At 37.5% G+C, this 21,864-nt stretch overlaps 1 long non-coding RNA gene across 15 annotated transcripts in view; it reads right to left on the bottom strand.

The window, feature by feature from the left end:
* Window positions 1-21,864, bottom strand: part of LOC104912541 (uncharacterized) — a 68,486-nt gene that overhangs the window by 35,621 nt on the left and 11,001 nt on the right. For 14 of the 15 annotated variants that reach the window (XR_014885483.1, XR_014885484.1, XR_014885491.1 and 11 more), the window contains exons 1-2: window positions 17,769-17,913; window positions 6,116-6,164 (exon numbers count right to left, since the gene is read on the bottom strand). This is a non-coding gene — a long non-coding RNA (uncharacterized LOC104912541). Of the gene's footprint in view, window positions 1-6,115; window positions 6,165-17,768; window positions 17,914-21,864 lie in introns of those variants that run through there. The other variant, XR_014885481.1, reaches the window with a different exon arrangement.

Raw genomic sequence — 21,864 nt, 5'->3', positions numbered from 1 at the left:
GCAATACAGTAAAACATCAGTTTCTCATAAGATGGTCCTTCCAGCCACTGTATCTGTAATTCCAGCACTGTGGGCTGTAAGTATCCAATGGAAAATGCCTCCTACACATTATATCTTTGTGCTTCATGCATCTCATGGCCATCATTTAATTTAGAGAGACAAACTTGGAACCTATTCTGTGTCCACTAAAGTCTGAATAATCTTTTCCTCTGAGCCAGCAAGCATTTGTCCCAATCCTTGTTACCTATTACCTCTGCATTTTAATGTGCTTTATTATTATTATTATTAATCCTCTTTCAGCTCAATTTATGTGCAGACAAAATACATGTAAAACTCAAATTGACATGCTATATATGTTGAAAATGTATATAATATTTTGCACAGCAATAGGTTGTCAAGTTCTCCCTCTGCCCTGATCCTGCTGGAAACAAAACATCCTCCACCTTGTAGACAGTTTCTCAAGACAATTCTTGCTTTATTTTCCCACTTTCAGACAAAGAAATGTCAGGGAAGCCAAGGCTGTGTCTTTTTGATAAAGGCACAAAGAGCAAGCACCTGGGCTCTGGGTTTGAAAGCTGTCCTCTGCAGTAGGAGAGCACTTTGATGTGCAGCAAAGCAGAAAAATTGTGCATGCTGCTTTCATATGGCGATCGCTTGGACACATTGAATGAGCAGGTCAAAGTATTGCAGAGGGCTGCTGTACTTAAATTTGCTTCCAGTTTGAAAAATCAGCATGTTCAGATATGGAAAAATTCAACTTCTTTTACTGTTTTGCTTATCGTGTCATTCACACTGAAGTCTGAGGTCTCTGAGTTTAATGGAGATTGTGTGGGGCATAAATGCAGAATTGGGTCCTGTATTTGTATGTGCAGGATCTTCTTGTTTCCAGACTGCCATATCAATGACAACTATTTGTGAGCAAGGATTTGTTTTATAAATCAAAGGTTTTACTTGTTACAGAGTCATTCAAATATGGTCAGGCTGTGTTAAATTTGTAAATAAAGCTCATTAATATTGTACTTTCTTGTTCTTCACAGAAATATGGCTAATAATAAAACCTGCAAAAACTCTGTGTATGTAAACTTGAGGCAGACATTCAATACTTTTCTAATGAAGAAGAGGATCGGAACCTTAGATTTTGATGTTCAAACTCACACACCAGCAATATGAATGGTGGCAGGGGACTCCTCTTACATTGATGTCTGCTGTTCTGGGGACCAAAGGTAAAAATTAAGTGACACAGGACTCTGGAAACTGAAATAATAATTAAAAAAAAAGAACTCAAAAAATGAGGACATGAACATTACTTATATGCCTGGAACAATAATTGCTACAGATTGTTCAGATTTTTTAGCTTTTTTTATGAACCAGGCAGATGTACGTGTTCAAAGAGCAAAATTATCTGAGAAAAATGAGACCTTAACTCTTTTCAGTCAGTGTTATGTTTTCCCTTGGAGAAGCATAATTATCTGCCAAGTGTAGGATGATTCCTTTGTTTAAATCCTGACTGGCAGCAAAAAAATCTGTTCTCTGCTAAAATTATCTAATTTTGTAGCTGTCTCAACAATATGCCTGCTTTTATCAAATGATGCCCTTTCTTCCTTACTGGTAGAATACTCATTGTGCTCCATAAACAGTCAGTTTGCATTATGTAGATTATTTCACAAAAAAAGTGAAAAGTACGCTCTTGACAGGGATTGAAACAATGAAGCATGCAGAAATCAAGAAAGATCAAACATGCTCATTAATTCAGATGGTAAGAAATAGAGGCATTAACAACACAGTATCTTTCTTGTTAGTTTCATACCGTATGAAGTCACATAGTTGTCACATGAGAAAAAGTCTCATTTACTTTTCAATAATCAAATATTTAATAGAAATTCTTATGGTTTATATCATATGCTGTAGAGAAAAATCCTCATTTAGTGTATTACTTTGATGTATTCTTTTATTACTTGAAAGGCCAATTCAATTTGAAGAGTTTTATGAATATTTTATAGACTCAGTACTCTGACTGATGAGAAATAATGCTCTCTGATGTGATAGAGGCTTTGGGCCTCCATCTCTGTTGTGTTTGAACTAAGCCCAGCACAAGAACAGACTGTGGAGGCAAAAAATCCAATTGAGTATTTTCTATATTTCTTTATTTCCTATTTTAAGTCAGAGCATCCCTAAGACAGCTACAGATGCTTCCCAAGGGCTTTGTAATAGCTGAGCATACAAGTAATGCAAAGTGATGTCTTTTTCACATCTCCTCTCTGGCCAGACATGCTTTTACTTAGGGTGAACCCAACTCAGGCAACTCCATATTGTAATCTTTAATTTAGTTCAACCTTTGACTTAGTCCAATCTAAAACTAGGTTTGATCTTATTTATTTTCTTGCATTAAATTATAAATGTCTTAAAAACTCCTACTCTTTGGCTTAGCAGTTTTAATATTACTCCTTTCCTGGTACACTTGGGTTTGAAGGATAATTATGATATAACTAATTTAATTAAATTTCTACTACTTCTTTATGTCTACTTATGATTATAATACAGGTGTGTATAGGTGCTGAATTATTTTGATTGTCAATATTTAGTGTCTTTTCTTCACAATGGCCTTTTCCCTGAGTATCTTGCTAAAGAAAAAGGAAATACTCTATGTAGGATACTGTGAAGAAATACTATGAACGAAGTAGTACATGTATCAGGTGAGGACAGATGGAAAGTTTGTTAAAAAAGTGATCCATATATGCTCATCTTATACTCTCAGCATCCAAAGCAAATAAAAATGCATACTGAAATCCAGGTGCAGTATCACTAAGACCCACATTGCACCTATAAGTACACCTATAGATTGCATGTACAGTAATACAGTGGATACAGTCTGTTCTGTTCTATTTTCTATTAGAAACAAAAAACTTAGCATTCCTACTTGTTCATTCAAGGTCTGTGTTGTCCACATTGCTCAGAAGGCTTAGTATGAAGCACTTGAGGTGCTGGCCTCAACTGCATTGTAACACAGTTGAAAATTAATATTTCATCCTGTTATAGAGCCAACAGATCCATCTAATTTTTATGTACTAAACAAGAAGTAAACCAGTATAGATGGTATAAATAGTATAGAACTTATATATATATATATATGTCCTATTGATGTTTTGCACTTGTGCTACAAAATTATTGATGCTATTGGGTTTGCTCAGCAATGAAATCCCATCATCTGAACATGAGTGATCACCATAAGCAGAGAAATTGGTGCCTGTGTTTTAAGAAGTCATCTTGTTTTCCTCTTAATGAACAGGCTTGGAGGCCATGTTAATCTGAAGTTGAGAGAAACATCCATGCCAAATAGATGTGAGGGTTTTTGCAGTTCCTCTCCCTAACAGTTGCCAATGCAACTAGCCATTAAAAACAGTAAAATATGGTAAAATCAGTGAAAAACAGGTAAATCTGTACAATAACATGGGTGTACTGTAAGATAAAGGGAAGGAGGAGGAGAAACAAGATTTCAATGATTTGTGTCTGTCCTCAGGGTAGAGACATACTTTGTGCCATTCAATAGCATGAAGATGATGTGTTTTTATAATAATTTTAAGATAGTGGTAAGAAATATAAACTAAATATTGATTGTCTGAGCCCTACATTTTGATAAGGAAATTAGTTTCTGATTTATTTGGTAGGAGGCCTTAGTTTGCTCCAGAGAAGAGAATATAAAGACACAATATTACACTGTTAGATAGATTTGGTGTTCAAGTTAGGTACTAAATTTCCTTTAATAAATATAAATACTTGAAAAAAACCTATCCTCTGTCAAAAACACAATTTCAAACTCATTCCTAACCTTTTAGCTTACTGAAGACTGGCACAGAAAGGAGTCTCTTGGACACATAAAGCATAAGGGATTTAACTCCTGTTTACATTTTTCCTGAAAAAAAATTATTTAAACCATACCCGAGTAATCATTTTTAATGAAAGAAAGTATCTCTGTGAGTTAAATACTCATCACATGCCTGATGTTGTGAAATAACTGCATCTCAAGACTATCATGCCTGATTACTGAACATTTTCAAGATATTTTCAATAGTGTTTGTCTCCCACCCCTGCAATCCCATTACCTAATGTTAAAAACAGTGAGGGACCTGCATGGTCCCGGGCAATAGAGCAAGAGAAAAGGGAAATCTGATACATAGCAAAGATTCTTTCAGCTCAGCTGAAGGGTAGAGATGTTTTCATGATTCAGTAATCCACTCACAGGTAAGATCAGACCTAGACAGACAGACCAAACAAAGGCAGTCCAACAAAAACCAAACCTTAAAGAAATTTTTGAGCCTCTATGTCCCAGGACCTTCAGTATTCTTAGGCACTATTACCCTACAAGTTTTATAAAGCAGAGAACAAGAAGCAAAGCCACGTGTCTGCCTTTTTACTGAGTTCTGCATTATGCCTTCTTGTCATAAAAGACAGCTAAGTCTAATGACTGTAGCCATCTTACAACCTGCAGACCATTTCTGGCCTCCAGGCTGTGAGGAATGTATAAATAATCCAGAAAAAAAGGCAGCCCAGAGCAGGATGCAAAAGCTGCTGCAGCTGCCAGCTATCTTGTCTGTGCCCCATTTTGGGGCAGAAACACCTTTACACTCGTGCTGGAGGTAAGCAGTACTTGAAATAAAGTCATCTCTTTGGATAATATCATCAATTAAAATTTTCATAAAAGCATTCCATTTCACTGATTTCATGGCATTCAAAATCTACTTAGAGAGCACCTGAATTTAAATAAGACTCAAACTGTGTCAACTTTTAAATAATTTCTTGTTCTTCAAGTTACTGGCAACCTGATCCCAGAAATTCTGCATCCTTTTATCTGTCTTGAGCAAAGTTTATACAACTAGAAGTCACTTTCCCATTCTAGCAGCTAGAAAAAATCAAAAAGATTTAAAAATAACAATTATACAAAGGGCAAGAGAAAAGTTAGAAGAAAAGCTCTGGTTTCTCTGGCTTCAACCACACTGCTCTCTTGATAGCATACTGAATATCACTGCATCCACACCGAGAAACATTATAACTTCTTTTTTTCTTGGCCTGTGATGGTTGATATTATACAAGAATAACAGAGCAATAAAAAGGCAATCTTATCCTTTTAGGTTTGGAACTGAATGCCCAAAATAAAACCAAACTTATAAAGAGTTGTAACCCACTAAATAAAATTGCTGATTAATTAGAACTTGTCAAGGATTTTCTTCCAATCTGAAAGCGTATCCAAGTCCAAAATCCAAATTCAGATCAGCATATACTTTTTTTTTTCAGACAAGTCTGTGTGCTTTTGTGTATCTCAGACTCCTGATGATCCAGTTCCAAAGCTGGCACAGGAGAGGCAACATTAGGCCAATTTTTCTTGCAGCCTTGTGGGCCTGGCTCTAATTTCCCTGGAAACCAAAGTGCGAGAACAGAAAGAAAGTTCTTGCTGGTTTGTACCAGGTACACACACCTGTGTAGATGAGGCCTCGTGAGTCAGTACTTCTTACAGGCAATACATGCAACTGGTTGACCTACTGCAAAAATCTTGCTGCGAAGCATAATATTTTGATGATATATTTAAACATATCAACTAACCAGAAAAGGAAATTATAAAAAAATATAATCTAAAATAATGTTATCACAGCCAAGATACACTTATTTTATAACTACACTGGAAAAGCCTTAGATGTCTCTGTATGCTGTGCTGTAGACACATATAAAAAAGATGGGAGAGCTCTCTGCATTAAACTTCAATCACATGCCTGTAGTCCAGCTCTTTTTCAGCATTTCCAGCTCATTTTCAGCAGAATTTCCTCAGAGGTTTCTACATGTCACTGACCAAGATGTGAAAGAGGAAACCCCTTGTCCCAACCCACCAGTGAGCCATGAGTGTTCTCAAAAGCCCTCACATGCTCTGACAGCAAAACTGGAAGTTGTGGTGAGAATGGGAGTGCCAGCTCAGTGGGTACTCCGCAGAACAACTGCAATCCAGTACAGAAGAAATCAATAGCTAAATTAATTGATATGCTTAATATGTATTCAGTATTTTGTGATTTGTAAACCAGTGGAAACACAAGAATACGCCACTTATAGCAGTGTAGGAGGGAGTAGTTACCTTATCTGAGATGAAATGGGTCTGGGAGAAGGGGAACTGTCCTGCGAATCTGTAAGAAAAGACGGAAGTGAGCCGCACGTTAGAAGACAGACACTACAGAAAGAGATAGCATTCAAAAGTAAGTAAATAAATAATAAAATAAAATTTGTAAAGTCATAAACCATCAGCAAGAGAATGAACTGCATTTCTAAGCAGTTTGGAAGAAAAAGAGAAATTAATCCAACCGTTCACTCCTTAATGCAAGGAAGTTAGAAGTGGTTTATAGTTTTAATACTGAAGACTGGCAATGTTAGTAAAAATTAAAAGCAAACTGGGCACTCTGCTCTTTATCATTCTCCCCATATAAAATCACAGAAGATATCTGTATGTTGTTTACTAGCATCCAGTTTTCTACAGGGTATAAATACAGCTAACTAAAACACCAAGGGCCAATCATAGCAGAATGGTGAAGCTAAGCACAGTTGCATCTCTGAAAAGAAGCACTCCCTGCTGTTGGCAGCAGCCCATTCGTGATGGTGTCATAGTGGCATGAAATTTCTTTGTGCAGTGGAAAGGGACAGGTTGTGCCTCAGCAATGGACTTTGCAATCTTCCTGAAGCCATGCTATAATGACATATCGATAGAGAACTTTCTGCAGACTTCAAGGACTCAGATCTTTATTGAATTCATCATGAAAATTGAATGCTATGCACTCTTCACCTGTTGGGTTCAATAATAACAGAAAACAACAATTTTGTTTGTCTTAAAGTAATAATGAGCAAACTCCCAAATCTCTGTATATGTATTCAAAAGCTGAAACACTTGTGCATAGGTAGAAAATTCTCCTGGCTCTTGGACTTATACAGAGCACATACTCAGTGCTGGAGTGTACTCATTTATTTCTTTCCTAGTAAACAGTAACACCTGCTGGGTGCACATTATCATAGTGCAAGAAGCAAAAACCTTTACTGCTGTTTTCTACTTAAGCAATAAATGATGTGCTGCCATTCACATTTTACAAACTCAGAAGCTTGTTACAGAGAACTGAAGTGTCTTGCCTAAGGTCACACAAGATTTACTTAGTCTGAGGCAGTGATCATTTAGCTCAGTCATACAGAAGAATTTGCATATCGGGTAGCAGCTATTTAACATGAAATATGTCACAAAGCAAAGAACAAAGACTCAGCAACACTGTCATCATCATTCAAAGGAAAGACATCTCAAGGGGGTGGTGAGCCCTCCCAAACTGAAGTTCTGCAATAAAGGGGCATTTTAGCAAGACAAAGTCAGAGGCTAACTATAAGTTACAGAAAGCACAGAGAAAAGCTTACAGAAAACTCATCAAGTTTCAAAAATAAGTGGTTATGTATGATATACATCGCAGGTTTCAGATTCTTATCTGTCATGGCTTCAGACATAAGAAAAATAGTTTTGATTTCTGACTTCATGTTAAAAACGTTTAGAATTCCCCTTTTTTGTATGATTTTGAAGTGAACACCAGCCTTATGCATTTCAAAATTAAAAAAAAAAAAAAAAGGATAGCTAAAACTGTGACGTTTAAGAGCAAAAATAAATTTTTCAGGAGACACATTTATGTCTCAATAAATGTTTGACCTCAGCAAACCTTTACTGAACATATAAACTTGAGAATTTACTCTTAAAGATTCCTTCTTGTGTAAACAACCAAATCCACATTGAGAAAATGGAAATGCAACAAGCCATATAATCATGAGAACGTGGAGTCATACTGAAAACTAATAGCCAGAAGCCATCTGCAATCACAGGCTGTAAAGCATCCTTTTCTTAAAGCGTACTGAATAGTTCTTTACTGTAAGTGTATAGACCTTAGCAACACGAGGTGCATCTTGGAAGCACTAAACAACACTCCTGTACAAAACAAAGCCTAAAAAAAAACCAAAGCAAAACAAAACCTATTCTTCCACAGAGCATTGTTTCACAGTTATGTACAAGGACATCTGGTATATGGACTGACCAAAAGCTGTTCTGAAGGCTTCACAATTACTGCAGATTTGAAAGCCAGTAAAATACCTTTGGAAGATTCTTTATAAATGGTACCAATGGAGATTTCTCAATTAAGAATTTGTAATCTAACAGCCAGCCTTTTTTAACCTGCTTTGACTGGGACATATTCACTTCATATAGGCTTGTTTGAAATGTATTGTTTTCTATGTTATTAATAAAGTATTTTGAGATTCCAGATAATTGGGTCATTCAGGCAGGAGTATGTGCTTTGAACTTCATTATTCCAACCGATGTGTGAGCTTGCAATTTGATGGTCAGATGCACAGAAATAACTGGTGTTTATATTCTCCCATGAAATTTTAATGAGTGGCAATAAACAGCTCAACTAGAAAACTTATTATTGGTTTTAAATTGATTTACATCCTTTTCAAGACCATGTTTTTAGTGCCCTCATACCTTATAGTATTTTTCACTACTAGAACTTAATTCTTCTAATAAGAAAAAAATAGCATGTGTATTCAAAGATTAATTACATTGCAGAAATGCTTCATCTTCTAAAGCTGGGATAAACTGCAATGAAATACAGCTTATTTTCTAGACCTAATACCTTCTTAGAATAAGAAGAAATGGAACCTCCAATTAGTATGTTGGTGATCCACAGGAATAGCTACATTTTTTCAAGCGCTTTCAAACTAACTTTGCATGAGGCACTACTGGCTTCTCTGCCAAAACAACAGGTGTCTTTATTACTAAGGAGGAAGAGAGATGGCCAAAGAAAGGAAACTGCAACAACAACACTGCCAGTAAAATAATACTTAAAATGACACTTAATTAAGTATTGTATATTCAGTATATGAATCTTGTGATGTCTATGAAAATCACTTTTGTCAGGATCTATAAGTAGACTGGCAGACAACACCAGTAAAGCAATGCATGAGAATTTTTCTAGAGTCAAATCTAAACACTACCCTGCAGCAGCCTAAATGTGATGATGGCTGTAATCTTTTCAAATTACACTCAGAAAAATGAGGAAAGCTTTTCAACGTGCTTAATGCCATAATACTAATACCAAAATGTGTTGTTTGGTACAGGCAATTACAGTCTAGTTCACGTCCCTCAAACATCTATTTGAATTCATTCTCAGAATTCTGATTTGAGTCAGGCTGGTCTGACCTCACGGCTCATAAAAGCATCCATTACTTTTCTAAACTGGCCTCATCACTGTATAGCATGAAGGGATTTGGGTGCTTTATGTCTGTTTGTTCATTTACTTTTTCCTGGCTGTTCTCTCCAGGACAAATATATGTTTTGTTAAATTGGTTAATTTAGAAATGGCTTGGAAAGCAACTGAATTGACAGCAACAGTGCTTTGTTAAATTTATTTGAACAACAAACTATTTTGATTTCTTGATTATGAACAAATGGCTATAGACTTTTATAAGTCAATGTCACTTCTGCACTGTCATAGCTCAGAGAAAACTATGGAGCTTGCTGCGTACAACTCAGCTGAAGAACTCAGTCTTTGCTGTATTTGTGAGCTCAGACTATTGGTGATTTTTAACTGAGCTTCTGTTAAGTCAAGGAGAGTTCAAAAGCAGAATGATTTTTTGTCACATAGAGTATCCTTGTGCAAATTTGAAGATAAATGCACATAAGTGGAAATACAAAGCACAGTCACAGGTGGATTATACTGAACACAGGAATGCAACATTTTTTTTTTTCCCCTTAATATACCAGAAAATAATCTTTCAAAGTATTCAGAAAAAAGTTCAAATTATTCATTGGGGCATTTCTAGATTCAGTCAGAGAGTTCAGCTTTACCGAGCTGTATAAAGCTGAACAAGTAGTAAGAAGACTCAAGGAGGAATTATACCAATTATGTATTTTATGAATCTGATGGACACAACAAATGTTGTGTAAAAGCAGGTTCAGGGCTGCCTAAATCACATCTATGGGACCAAAGGACCCGTACAAGCCAGACAGCACTTGTGACACTTGGCTGATTCCTACATAACTCCACGAGGCCCTTGCAGGTCGTTAGTTCCCAAATGTTGAGCAAAGTTGACAGCAAAGAGGTAGAGATAGAGATGGTATTTCTACCCATCAGTTTCAACCAAGTATAATCTTATTACATATAAATGCACTTACTTTACATAGCATTTTTTTAATACCACAGCCAAGTATGAATTAGAAAGTCACCCATTTAGGATTTCTCTCCACTTCTTTTAATCGATATAAAAAAAAATTTACTTAAAAAAACCTTAGATGGAAGACTTTGTGCAAGTGACCTGCCTCGCGTAATCAGAAGAAAGACCTACAACAAAAAAAGAGGGCTAATGTCCAAAATGTCTACCAGCTTCTTCGAAGAAATGCCTTGTTTCATTATCACCTCACTTTCCAAAAATAAGATGAAGAATTTTTCTCTCTAGCCAGGGTATAGTGCAAGTTATCATTCATGAGAATGCCACCTGGCAGCTCACCAAGCACACCGCTATGCATACTGAATGGAGCAAGCTCTTTTTTTTTCTAAAGTTTTTCAAGTGAATGAGGAAAAAGCCTTAGGAATCCTTTTGACAGTGCTCTATTTGCACACATCCAATGAAAATGTTGTATACATTAATATTTACAACCTGGTTATAATGTTTGTGTTATAGGAGACACTAATATGATAAAGGAATTTAAAGTATTATCTTTTTGCCACTAATGTGGGATATAGTCTGTTTTCAGTCACTGCTTTAGCCTAAAATATTTAAAATTGAAATTAGAAAATAATTCTTTATTTTCTGTAACGATTTGAAAGAGTAGGAAAAGTGACATGGCTTCTCATCTACTTAGGAGAGCAGGAATGACAAGTAAATAAGGGTGCTGCTTTAAAATGTATCCTTGAATAAAGGGATAGCAAACGAAAAGTTGACTAAGAAAAATCAAACTGAGCATAATATATAGAAGAACATAACCAGGATGGAAGGACAACCCTATTGGAATATGCAGTATATCTTATTAAAAAATTGTCTTACCTCATTTTCTCAGCTTTCAATGTATTTTTATTTACTCATACACAACTAAAACTCACTTTCTGTTTCCATCTACTTACTCCTTGTACTCCCCTTTTTTCAGTCTATCTGAAATGGAATGCAAATGTAAAATTGTAGTTGAATGACTATTAAATTATTTCTAACCAAATAACCTCTTGTCCAAATTCAAATTTCTAACTAGATTCTTTCTTCTCCCCCACTTACTGTAAGTTAGGAGAAAATTGGCTGCTTTAGCTGCACTTACAGGCCTCTTCTTAAGAAAGATCTATTTAATGCATATATTTGTTAAAAGCAGATGATGGTGGTTTAGTCTCTGAAATGCCTCCCGCTTCAATTAGGATTTTCAAGAAGAGTGATACTATCACCAGTGAACAAGGATTTCCAGTGTTGACTCAGAAAGGTACATGTGAAGCATGTAGATACTTGAACTGAGAAAGCTGGTATATGGCAAGATTAATGGAATCATAACATTTGCAATTTATGTTATCTGAAATAAATCCAAGAGCAACAGAGCCCGTCCTCCTACCAAAAAACTTTCCACTAGAGAGCCTCAAATTCCATCATCCCAACCAGTTTTAAATGACTCCCTGGTGACATTTTATGTAATTTAACAGGATACCACATGAAGATCTGAGCTGTCCTTATGAATCAGCCTAAATTTCCCTGGGCTTGCTTTCATTCTATAGATAAGAGGTCATCCTAAACAAGTTTCCATGGTTACTACGAGCAACACACCTACTGATAGCAAACACCTCCTGTGAAGCTTCCTATTAGCATTCTCCTTTTTAGCATCTTCAGTGCACTGATAAGGAAAATGTTGCAGTATCCAGAAAGATTAAAAGAAATTGCTTTAAGAAGGAAATTATTTTTATGTTTGGAAAAAAAAAAAAAAAAAAAAATTAGTAGGCCAGACATGTACCCTTCCAAGTTTTTATTACCCATGAACACAGTAGTATGTTCTGATCATTCATTTTGGACAGACTCAAAATGCTTGTTTGGCAAAATTATTGCTTTACATAACAGTTTGTTATTTCTGTTTTGATTAATGTCTTTGCTAGTTTCTAAGTAGCAACAGTTCCTGCAGCTGCATTGGAGAAAGAATCTTTTTTGGAATGCTGTTACCTTCTGGTAAGAAAATGACTGTCCTGCCAGCGTGTTTTAAAGAATCCAATTAAATCTTGTCCTAAAACAGAAAAGTGCCCAATGCAGCTTTTTAATAGGTAAAATTTTTCAAGCATTCTGTTTTTGTTTTTCTACTTAATTTGTACTACATTCCATGGGACTGTCCAGACAAGATAAATTGCTTTTGTTTGAAATTAATTTACTGTATAAACACATTCTCACTAAATATTTTTGGAAGCACTCATACATCCACATTGCTCCTTTCTCTAGCTCAGTTTTTACAACTTTCAGTTTTTCTGAGTTAGTGCAGTAGAAGAACACTGTGCACATGGCTTTTACTGCTTGATCTTTTTCATTTACAGAATTTGGTCACAGAACAAGGATGCATGAAAATATAGCTTTGTGTCACAAGCATATAAACAAAATTGTAGTCTTCAGATAAGGAAACTGAATAAACTTTGACTTGTACAAAGCTGAACACTGCTGTGGTTTTTCTGTCTAAACCAAAAGCAGAAAGCTGGCAGATCTCTGAATCCACAAGATGAGGTTCTTTGAAATGCAACGGACAAACACAACACTCAGCCCACCACTACTTCTTCAGCAGTCTCACACAGCTTACCAAGTAAGAGGCAGAAGAACATCTCTAACAAGTACAAGCTTCCAATCCCACCTGCACTTCAAATAAACTGGATTAGGGCAGAAGAACATTAGGCAAAATTCTGGAGTTTCCATACTTTTTAAAAGAAGACATTTGTCTTCAAACCTTTAGCTTTTCTGTGGAAAACAAGAGGAACTAGGAAAACAAAACATTTAACTGCCAGGTTATCATCATGCTTTGAATGAAAAAACTGGAAACCAAGACCTCAAAACTTTTTTTGGAAATCTATAGCAGGAATGAAGCTGCTTTTATTTCTGATTGCCAAAATGCAGAGCTGCAAAAGCCTTGTAAAAAATGCATGGGACAAAAAATGCTGAAGTAGCAGCGGATGTTGAGAGAGCATGTGCCAGAGATTTGTATTGAACTTTATGAAGTAGACACATGGATTGAGTTACATTATGTGAAAAGATCTTGGCACACAGAAACAATTGTAAACAGCCAAGGAATACAGTGCAGAAGAGCCAGGAGGACAAAGTCTTTCAAATGAAGGTAGAAAGTGAAAGGAAACAAGATCTGAGAGTTGTGGCATGTTGTATCCTGTAATAAAGGACAGGGAAAGTAAAATTCTCAAAGCATTCATGAAGAAATCCAGAGCTTAGTGCCATATTCCAAAAATAAATCAGAAGAATCTGTGTACAGGAAGGTTAGCAGCCAGTCCGTTACTATAAATTCATTTGGTTTTGTTTTTAAATGCTATTATTGTGGGTTATAGTTGCTGGTTTTCTTGTTTGTTGGCTTTGACTCCTTCTTAAAGAAGAAACTTTTCACTTAATTAGGCCAAAGACAACTTCATTAGAGTAGAGACATTTAAGAAATGGATAGAACAATCTACAGAAAACACCATGGGCTCTTCTAGTGAAGCACGGTTAAAAAGGATACAGCCTTCCCATCAGAGAGCCAGCCCACAGTTCAACAGCTTAATCTCTCCATTTTATATCAGCTCTGTGGTTGGCGGGGATCCCGCTTTCACTTGTAAGCTCTTGCTTGTTGAACCTTCAGTTTGACTTTCATGCTTTGTGCCAACATTTTCTTCTTTTCCAGCTTCTGGCTGCTGGTGCACAAGTGAGGATGTCCCAATGCTTAGCTCTTTCCCAAGCTTTCTGGCTCTGGATGGAGGTGAGAGGTATCTGCATAACTTTTCTCTTGCACAGATCTTACTGACAGAGTGATTAGTTGCAGTACTCCTTGATTACTGCTCAGAATGGAGCAGGCCAGAACAACCCTTTATTTGTTTGAAGATTTAAATTGGTTTATGAGTTTCTACACTCACTGTCATTCAAGTTCTTTAAACTGCTTGCTTTCATTCTACGTGATCTTATAATGATACAGGATGGGTAACGCATATAACCAATTACTTTCTGTCATAATCTTGGTCTGACCAGAATGATAAAATTTTTGCTGGTGTTTTTCTTATTTCAATAAACCAAAGTCTCCTCACAGCCAGGTCTTCACTGTACTTCCTCATAAATGAAACAGAAAAATGTATAGGGTAATGTAAAGGTAGTATTATCTGATCACAAGCTTGCTTTGAATCCAATAACTACATCGTCATAATCCAAAGCCCACGTACCAAAGTCTGAACAAGTCTAAGTGTGCTTTTTTGTACTAGCTGCTAAGTTACTCCTATGGATACTCCAGGCAGATCACTTGGGCCAATGACAGAGGAATTGCATACTTTTTTTTCCTGGAATTACAGTCCAAAAACACATTTCAAAAATGGTAAAAATGGCACTATAACAAAACTCCAAAAAATTGGAAGTTCCACACTCAGTCTGATTACTTCAGCCTAACTACAGATCAAAAAACAACCCTAAGTTTAATATAAAGTGTTAATGTTTATCTGTCTATTATTTCTTTGTGCAGCTGTGGACTCAGGACTTCTAAAAAAAGAAAGAGACATGGAGAAAGACAATCATGCAAACAGGACAAATAGTGGCCAGTGTAAGTCTGAGGAGCTGTGACGCACCACAGGAAAACTACAGAGCAAGCTTGGGTGATGACAATGACCAACCCTATCTTTGACCTTTAGTCAGTCTTTATAATTATTGTGATTTTCTTTCATTTTATTGTGGTTTTTCAAAATGTATCTATGCTGTACATATGTTGTTTTCCTCCAAACAAACAAGCAAAAAACCGAGCTAAAAGCACAACCCCAAAGCTTGAAACTACATATTATTCCTAGCCATGTGTTCAGAAGGCGGAAAACAAATGAAATTGACCGTGTTACTATGGTGTTTCAACTACGCCTGTCAATTCAACAAATGCCTGTTACTCTCTACACACCCACCCAGACAAACATGTATGACCTCCAACTGGTCGTGCTCCCAGAAAGCTGATGGACTGGGTGGTTACTGGGTGCTTACTGGGTCTGGACACTCGGGCTGCCTTCCCTGTGAAGGGTTCCTGCTAAAGTGAAAGACAAACAGAAGATCTAAGGCCATAAAATATGCCTCTCTGACAGCAGTTGCAGCACATCCAGAGACTACACCTATTCAACAGCCCAATCCACAAAAATAATGACTGAATATCAACTGCTTACCAAAGCAGTGTATTTAAACTACTTGAGGACTTTACAGCACAACACAAGAGCAGTGAGAAAAAGACCCCACTCACTCTGAGCCCAGAGTGAGTAACAGCCTTTTTCTTCTGATAACATTATATCTTAAGACAACAATAGGACAGATCCTGCTACGTGATTCAAAGGCTTTCCGATGACTGAGGGAGAGAGGATGGATTTGACACTGCAGTGTCGGGAGGGAAAAGATCATGGGTTATATACCCAGATGGATAGAGATATGTATTCTGATGCTTGAAACCGAGCTCTGTTTAGATTGCAGATCTGGTTTCACAGCATCAACATTCTTGAGTCATCCTTGAATGAAAACTTCCAGGAATTCAATCTCGGTGATTAACTCTCAAAATTTCAATGTTATTAAAGGTTAGAGAAGAAAGTAAATACAATCTAAAAAAAACCTAACTGGCTGTAACTGAGAACTAAGAATTTGAATGTGCCACTGCTTTGAGCCCCTGAGGCAGCAGTGATGATCTGTGCTTGCATTTGGAGGCACTGCAAATCCAGTCAGCCCAGGGAACTGCTGTACTGAGCTCAGTGGATCAGATTAGGTCTAACCATTTTCCAAGTAGATTAACTAGGGGACTAATGTGTTTTTAGCCCTTCCATCGCTCTCAGTGACACTTCCCCATGAACTGTATATAGGATTTCTGGATGAACGTCAGGTAACTGTTGTATGGTGGAATTCTACAAAAAATCTGGTCCTCCTACATCTCAGCAGATATACTCCACAGAGATAAACTGACCGCGCGTGTAAAAGGTGTCCTGATGTTGCTGGATGCTGCCCATGAATTTCGATTTCATGCTGGGAGCTGGTCTGCACACCTCCTGAGATGCTATATACTATTCAAATAGGCCTTCTCATCTACTCACTCAGTGCAAAGGGAAATTAAATGCAAAACGGGTGGATTTCCATCTAAGCAGGTTTGCAGTATCAGGTCTGAAGTTCCTGTAGCTCACATTAAGAAAAGCACAGACATACACAAAGAGAGTCAAAGAGCCACTTGCTCTAAAACAACAATTAATTTCTAAGGGGCAAACACAGTAAGTGTAATTTTGCAGGCCATCTGCCCCAAAATACATATTCCAATATTTCACCACTCTCTGCTCTACTACATCATCACCCTGGCAACACTGGCACCCTAGGAAGTTGCATTAAAATTGCTCAGAAGAACTGATATTTTCCGGTGTTGTAGGTAGTTTAGAGTCTTAACTACAAATTCCTTGCAGCTCTGCAAGCTGAGATGAAAAGTGCAAAAAGCTTTAATCCCAACACAGAAGTCCTAAAGGAAATGTCTCTCAGAAGCAAAGCACTGCTGGCAGAGGCAGTTCTCAGCTGGGCTGTAGGACTGCAGCTCGCGGGCTCTGGTGCTCACAGATGGCTGCATGCCATTGCCATCATCTGAAAGTCCTTGATCCCCTTGGGCCATACCTCTGCCCTGAATGTTTTGAAAGCATTCCTAACACTTAGGAAGGCAGAAAGAGTTCATTTATTAGTCCTTTCTTTCCCAAAAGAAGAAAAGCTCTTTTTCTTTTCTCTTTTTCCCAAACTGCTGCTACTGCTTAAAAGACGATACGACAGAAGGAAGACAGCCAGCTGTGGATGTAGGTAGCTACTGCCTACGGCCTTCAATCTACTACATGTAATTTAAAAATAACAGGTTTGGTGTCATCTCTGCAATAGACAAAAAAATGCCTGTTATTGAGTTTATCAGTAGATCTCGTGCTGACTATTTAAGAACCTGTTTTCATAACCATCACTGAAGCAGCAGAACACTCCAAAGTACGCACAAATTTTAAGTCAAATATATTTCATCTCTTCAGGAATAGTTTTACCTGACTATATATGAGGCTACTGCAGTCCTCTTCTTTATAGCTCCACTATATTTCTGGAAAGCTTTTAGAAACGTAACTCTTTTACACTTTCCCCTGTGGTTTAACTTTCATCCTGCCTGCTATTTTATCAGGTTTCCTGTAAACTTATTTTTACAAGAGATTCAGAAAGAAGCCTTTACTCAAAGCTTTTACATTAAAATTTTCAATAGGGCAACCAAAGTTGACCTCAATTACCTGTTACCATGGTTTGTACGGTATGAAGAAGCCATACTTAGGAATTAATCTTTCTCTCAGACAACAACTGCAGCACATCCAGAGACTACACTTAGTCAATAGCCCAACCCACAAAAATAACCATTAAATATCAAACTACTTAGCAAAGCAGTGTATTTAAACTACTTGAGGACTGTTTACATCACAACACAAGAGCAGTGACAAAATAATTCATTATTTCCAGATCTTTTTTACCTTTTCTTGGGGTATACCTCTGTCCTATGGAATGGGCTATGGTGTGTACTTCACATAAGCACTTACACTGGCAGCTAGTTATGAGCAGACATGTTGGTGCTGACTGCTAATGCCAATGAGGGCTGTCTGTGTCGCTCCCTTTCCAACCCCTGGTTGCCCAGGGAGCAGCATTCTGTACTTAACTGCCTCTCCTGCAGGGACATTGATTGAGAATGGCTCCAGAGATTCAGACATTTGAGAGACACTCTCCAGGCCTGATTGCAACATTGAGACGTTAAACCACAAAATGATCCTGTACTTAATTTAAGCCTGCAAAATTGACTCAAGTCAAAGTGAGTTTGTCTTGAGAAGTTCTATGTGCACTGGGTGCCTGTGAAATACAGCTCCATTCTCTGTCTTACCAGTTCAATTCAACTGTGCTATTCTGGTGTAAAACATGGCAGAAAAAGGCAATGACCCACCACACCACTTAACTACTTTTTATTTGCAGTTTCTGTTCTGTACCATTAAAGGTTATGTTACACTTCTCCCTGGTCAGATTTACAGTTATGCAGTTTGTCAGTTTGCCTCTATCTTCATTTTAATGAATTTTGACACCTCCTGCGACATTCATGTAAATTGACAGTGCATTTTTACATACAGTTGTAAAATCCAGCATGCTTTAGATGGTATAGAATCACAGAATCATAGAATCGCTCAGGTGGGAAATGACATTAAATATCATCGAGTCCAACCATGACCTAACCACACTACCCTAACTCTAACAACAATCCACTAAATCATGTCCCTGAGCAGGGGGTCTGATTTGGATACCATGGCTGCACCTTCTTTTAAAGAAAAAAATGATCCATTCTAGGCAATTTTTACATTGCTTTGGTTTTATAGTCTAATAAATCACAGTTTGCTAACGTAATGTTACCCTAATGCTCTGAGACAGGTGCTGGTGCATTAGTTATGAAGATAAGAGTTTGTGGGCAAGCACTCATTAACTTTAACTAATGAATCCTCTAACAAAGTCACACACAGTTGAGAGGGGTTTAAGTTACTGAAGCCCTGAGGTTTATTGCACAGTGGTCTTTCAGGGAAGATTTGTTGTTTCCTTTTTTTGTTTTGTTTTGATTGAATGAAACTATGTGCTGCCTCCCTTGCTTTTAAAAGGCAACAGTCTCTGAGTATGTTTCTGAACTGATCTATGGTTTATGAGAGACCTTTCTTTTATATGGAGTAAAAGCCAGATTTGCCTGAGAGTGATCTAAAATGCAGTCTCGCTATGCGGTACCAGCAGTAAAACGATGTGATTCTGCAGAGATATACAACTGTATTTTTTCTGAATAGGAGAGAGACTTCAAAGCACCATTGAAAGCCCCTAAAAGCTAAATTAAGTAGGTCTTTGTGCTGGGAAAAACTATCAGTCCCTGAGGGAAACCAGAGGTGAGTTTTGCTTTCTGCAGAGGCCAGGAAACACAATAGGTTACAGGGAGTGAAGGTACTGCTGAAAGCTGGTATGAGCCACTCTCACCTCAAAAGTACAGGATTTCCCCTTCATTTCACAGCTTCCTCATGGCTTTGGAGAGCCGTTCTCATTGTTTGTTTAGGGAGCACTTTTTTCTTCAGATTCAGTGATCCCTTCTACCTTCCCATATGAGAAGGACTCTACAAGGAGAGCGCTGAAGCTGTTAAACTTTTGTGTTCTTCATTGTATGTCATGCTCTTTTCAGAAGTCAGTGGGTCAGGGAAAAGAGAGAGGAGGCAGCACAGTTTCTGGAGAGCTGCTAAGCAAATTCAGGTGAAAAAGCTTAAATACACTTTAGGGACAGTGTGGGCTGAGCTAGGAGCTGGGATCTGCAAGATTTGCTGCAGCTCAGAAAGTTGTGGAGACTAAAACACTAATCAGAGAAGAAAAAGACATCTTGCAAAGACTGTCATAGCCAAATGTCACTGGTTTACAAATCCTTTTAAATTCAATTTTCTCATGATTTTCCCTTTTTAATGAATTTGAGACTTTAGTCTAAGCAGATCTGTTTTTGAGTTCTGTTTGAATCTGTCTCCCCAGGCTATAAAGGTCTGGCCAAGTACATAGGATTACAAAGCAATTCCGAAGAACACTGTTCCTGGCAATGAAAGAATAGGAAAGCTGACCATGGCTCATAACATCAATAAGTTCAAAAAGTGCAAAAGTGAGAGGCCTGATGGAATACTATTTGGGCACAATACAGCTGAATACATTTCCAACTCTCCAGCAATTCACTTAATGTATCTTACAGTCTATGCCTTCCCCTATACAATGGAGATGGTGGTGTATTCCTCTGTTTTCTTGGCCTTGTTGCTACTAACACAAGTAAGACTATTAATTTACTGACTGATATTCACCAGAAGCACTGAGAAAGGAAAGGTGCTTAACTCTTTGAAATGTTTTTGGAAATCTTCCTTCCCTTTCAGCTTCAAGGATCCGGAACACAAGTCTTATGAGAAGCAGCTGAGGGAGCTGGGATTGTTCAGTCTGAAGAAGCAGCTCAGAAGAGACCTTACTGCTCTCTGCAGCTCCAAAGGAGGTTGTGAGGTGGGGATTGGAGTCTTCTCCCAGGTAACAGTGACAGAATGAGAGGTGATTGCCTCAAGTCGTGTTGGGGGAGGTTCAGTCTGTGTACTGGAAACAACGACTCAGAAAGAGTGGCGAGGCACTGGCACAGGGAGGTGGTGGAGTCACTCTCCCTGTTGGTATTCAAGAAACGTGGACCTGTGACACTGAGGGATATGGCTATGGGCAGTATTGGTGGTAGGCAAATAGTTGGACTAGATGATCTTAGAGATCTTTTCTAACCTTAATGATTCTATGGTTCTATGATCCAATTCAAAGCTACGGAGTTGCCAGAAGTCATCTCCAAGGTGAAGTGAATTTCCCAGCTTAATTTGCCCCTGCAGCAGGAGAAGAGCAGTTTCCAGCAAGAACACAAGAGCATTTAAGGAGAGAATGCATCTTCCTGTCCTTCCTTATTTAGTCATGCATGTATATTTAGCACTTCTGATTGCCATAAAAGTCTTGCTCTTCTTTCAGGAATAGCATAGCAATACTAGTCGGAACTGTGGAGCAGGAATAATGCTGGCAGGCTCAGAGGGAACAAATGCAAGCACTGCAACATGCACACCATGCACAAAATGAGGCAACTTCAGAGAGCTGGCTGACAAAAGAATAGCCAATCTATATAAATAATACTTTTGTTAAACAAACTGCAGGATATATGGAGAAACATACCAAGTAAAACACATAACAGCACAAATAAACAAGACTTCAACATTAATAAAGTACCTAAAGAAGCATACTTCCAAGATTAGCAAAATATTTCTATGTTCAGTCCAATATTTACCGAGGATTCATTTGAGTGCTTAGGTTAGAAAACTAATCCTGACATGTCATTTGGATAAACACTATTTTCTTCACACTGCTCTATATGTGACTGGAAAGTTTTATGTTTCCCTTAACAATCCTTCCTAACCCAGATAGTTTGGAGTCTAAAAGAAGATAAAATGTAGCTGATTCTTAGAGCAATTCTCATGGAAATGGACCCTTTCCTATCTCACACAGTAATCCTTTTATAACACCAGAAAGTAGATCATGGTACAAATGGGTTGACATGTTGCACTCTAAGGAGCCATTACTACAAATGTTCATTGGTAGGTAATGAGTCCACATTCTGAAAAGCATGGGAAACCCTTCCATCTTCCCCAAATCCCTGGTATAGCAATCCGCACCATTTTTATTAAAAATACCACTATATATTTCTTACAAAAATAAAAAATTAAAATAAATATAAAAGTAAAGTATTAAGAGCTCCCCTTTATTTTAAGGGGTGGGTGAATGAATACAACATTTGGCTGATAAAGAGAAAAGGAAAAAAATGACTATGGGAATAAACTAATTTATAATCCGATTGATTGATAAAGAACAGAAGTAGAACATAATGTGGAAGTTGCAAAAAGACTGAAGAAAAACTAAATACCAACTTTACAGTTTGTAGAACAAAAAAGGAGAAAAAGTGTTCTTGGTGAATACCGCCCTGGACTAGCAAAGAGCTCCACTTACTGGCAGATGAGTTAT

This window comes from Meleagris gallopavo, chromosome 11 (genome assembly GCF_905368555.1).
Source record: "Meleagris gallopavo chromosome 11, MGAL_WU_HG_1.1, whole genome shotgun sequence".
In the NCBI taxonomy this organism is placed as follows: Eukaryota; Metazoa; Chordata; class Aves; order Galliformes; family Phasianidae; genus Meleagris; species Meleagris gallopavo.
This window is presented reverse-complemented; position numbering and strand designations above follow the sequence as displayed.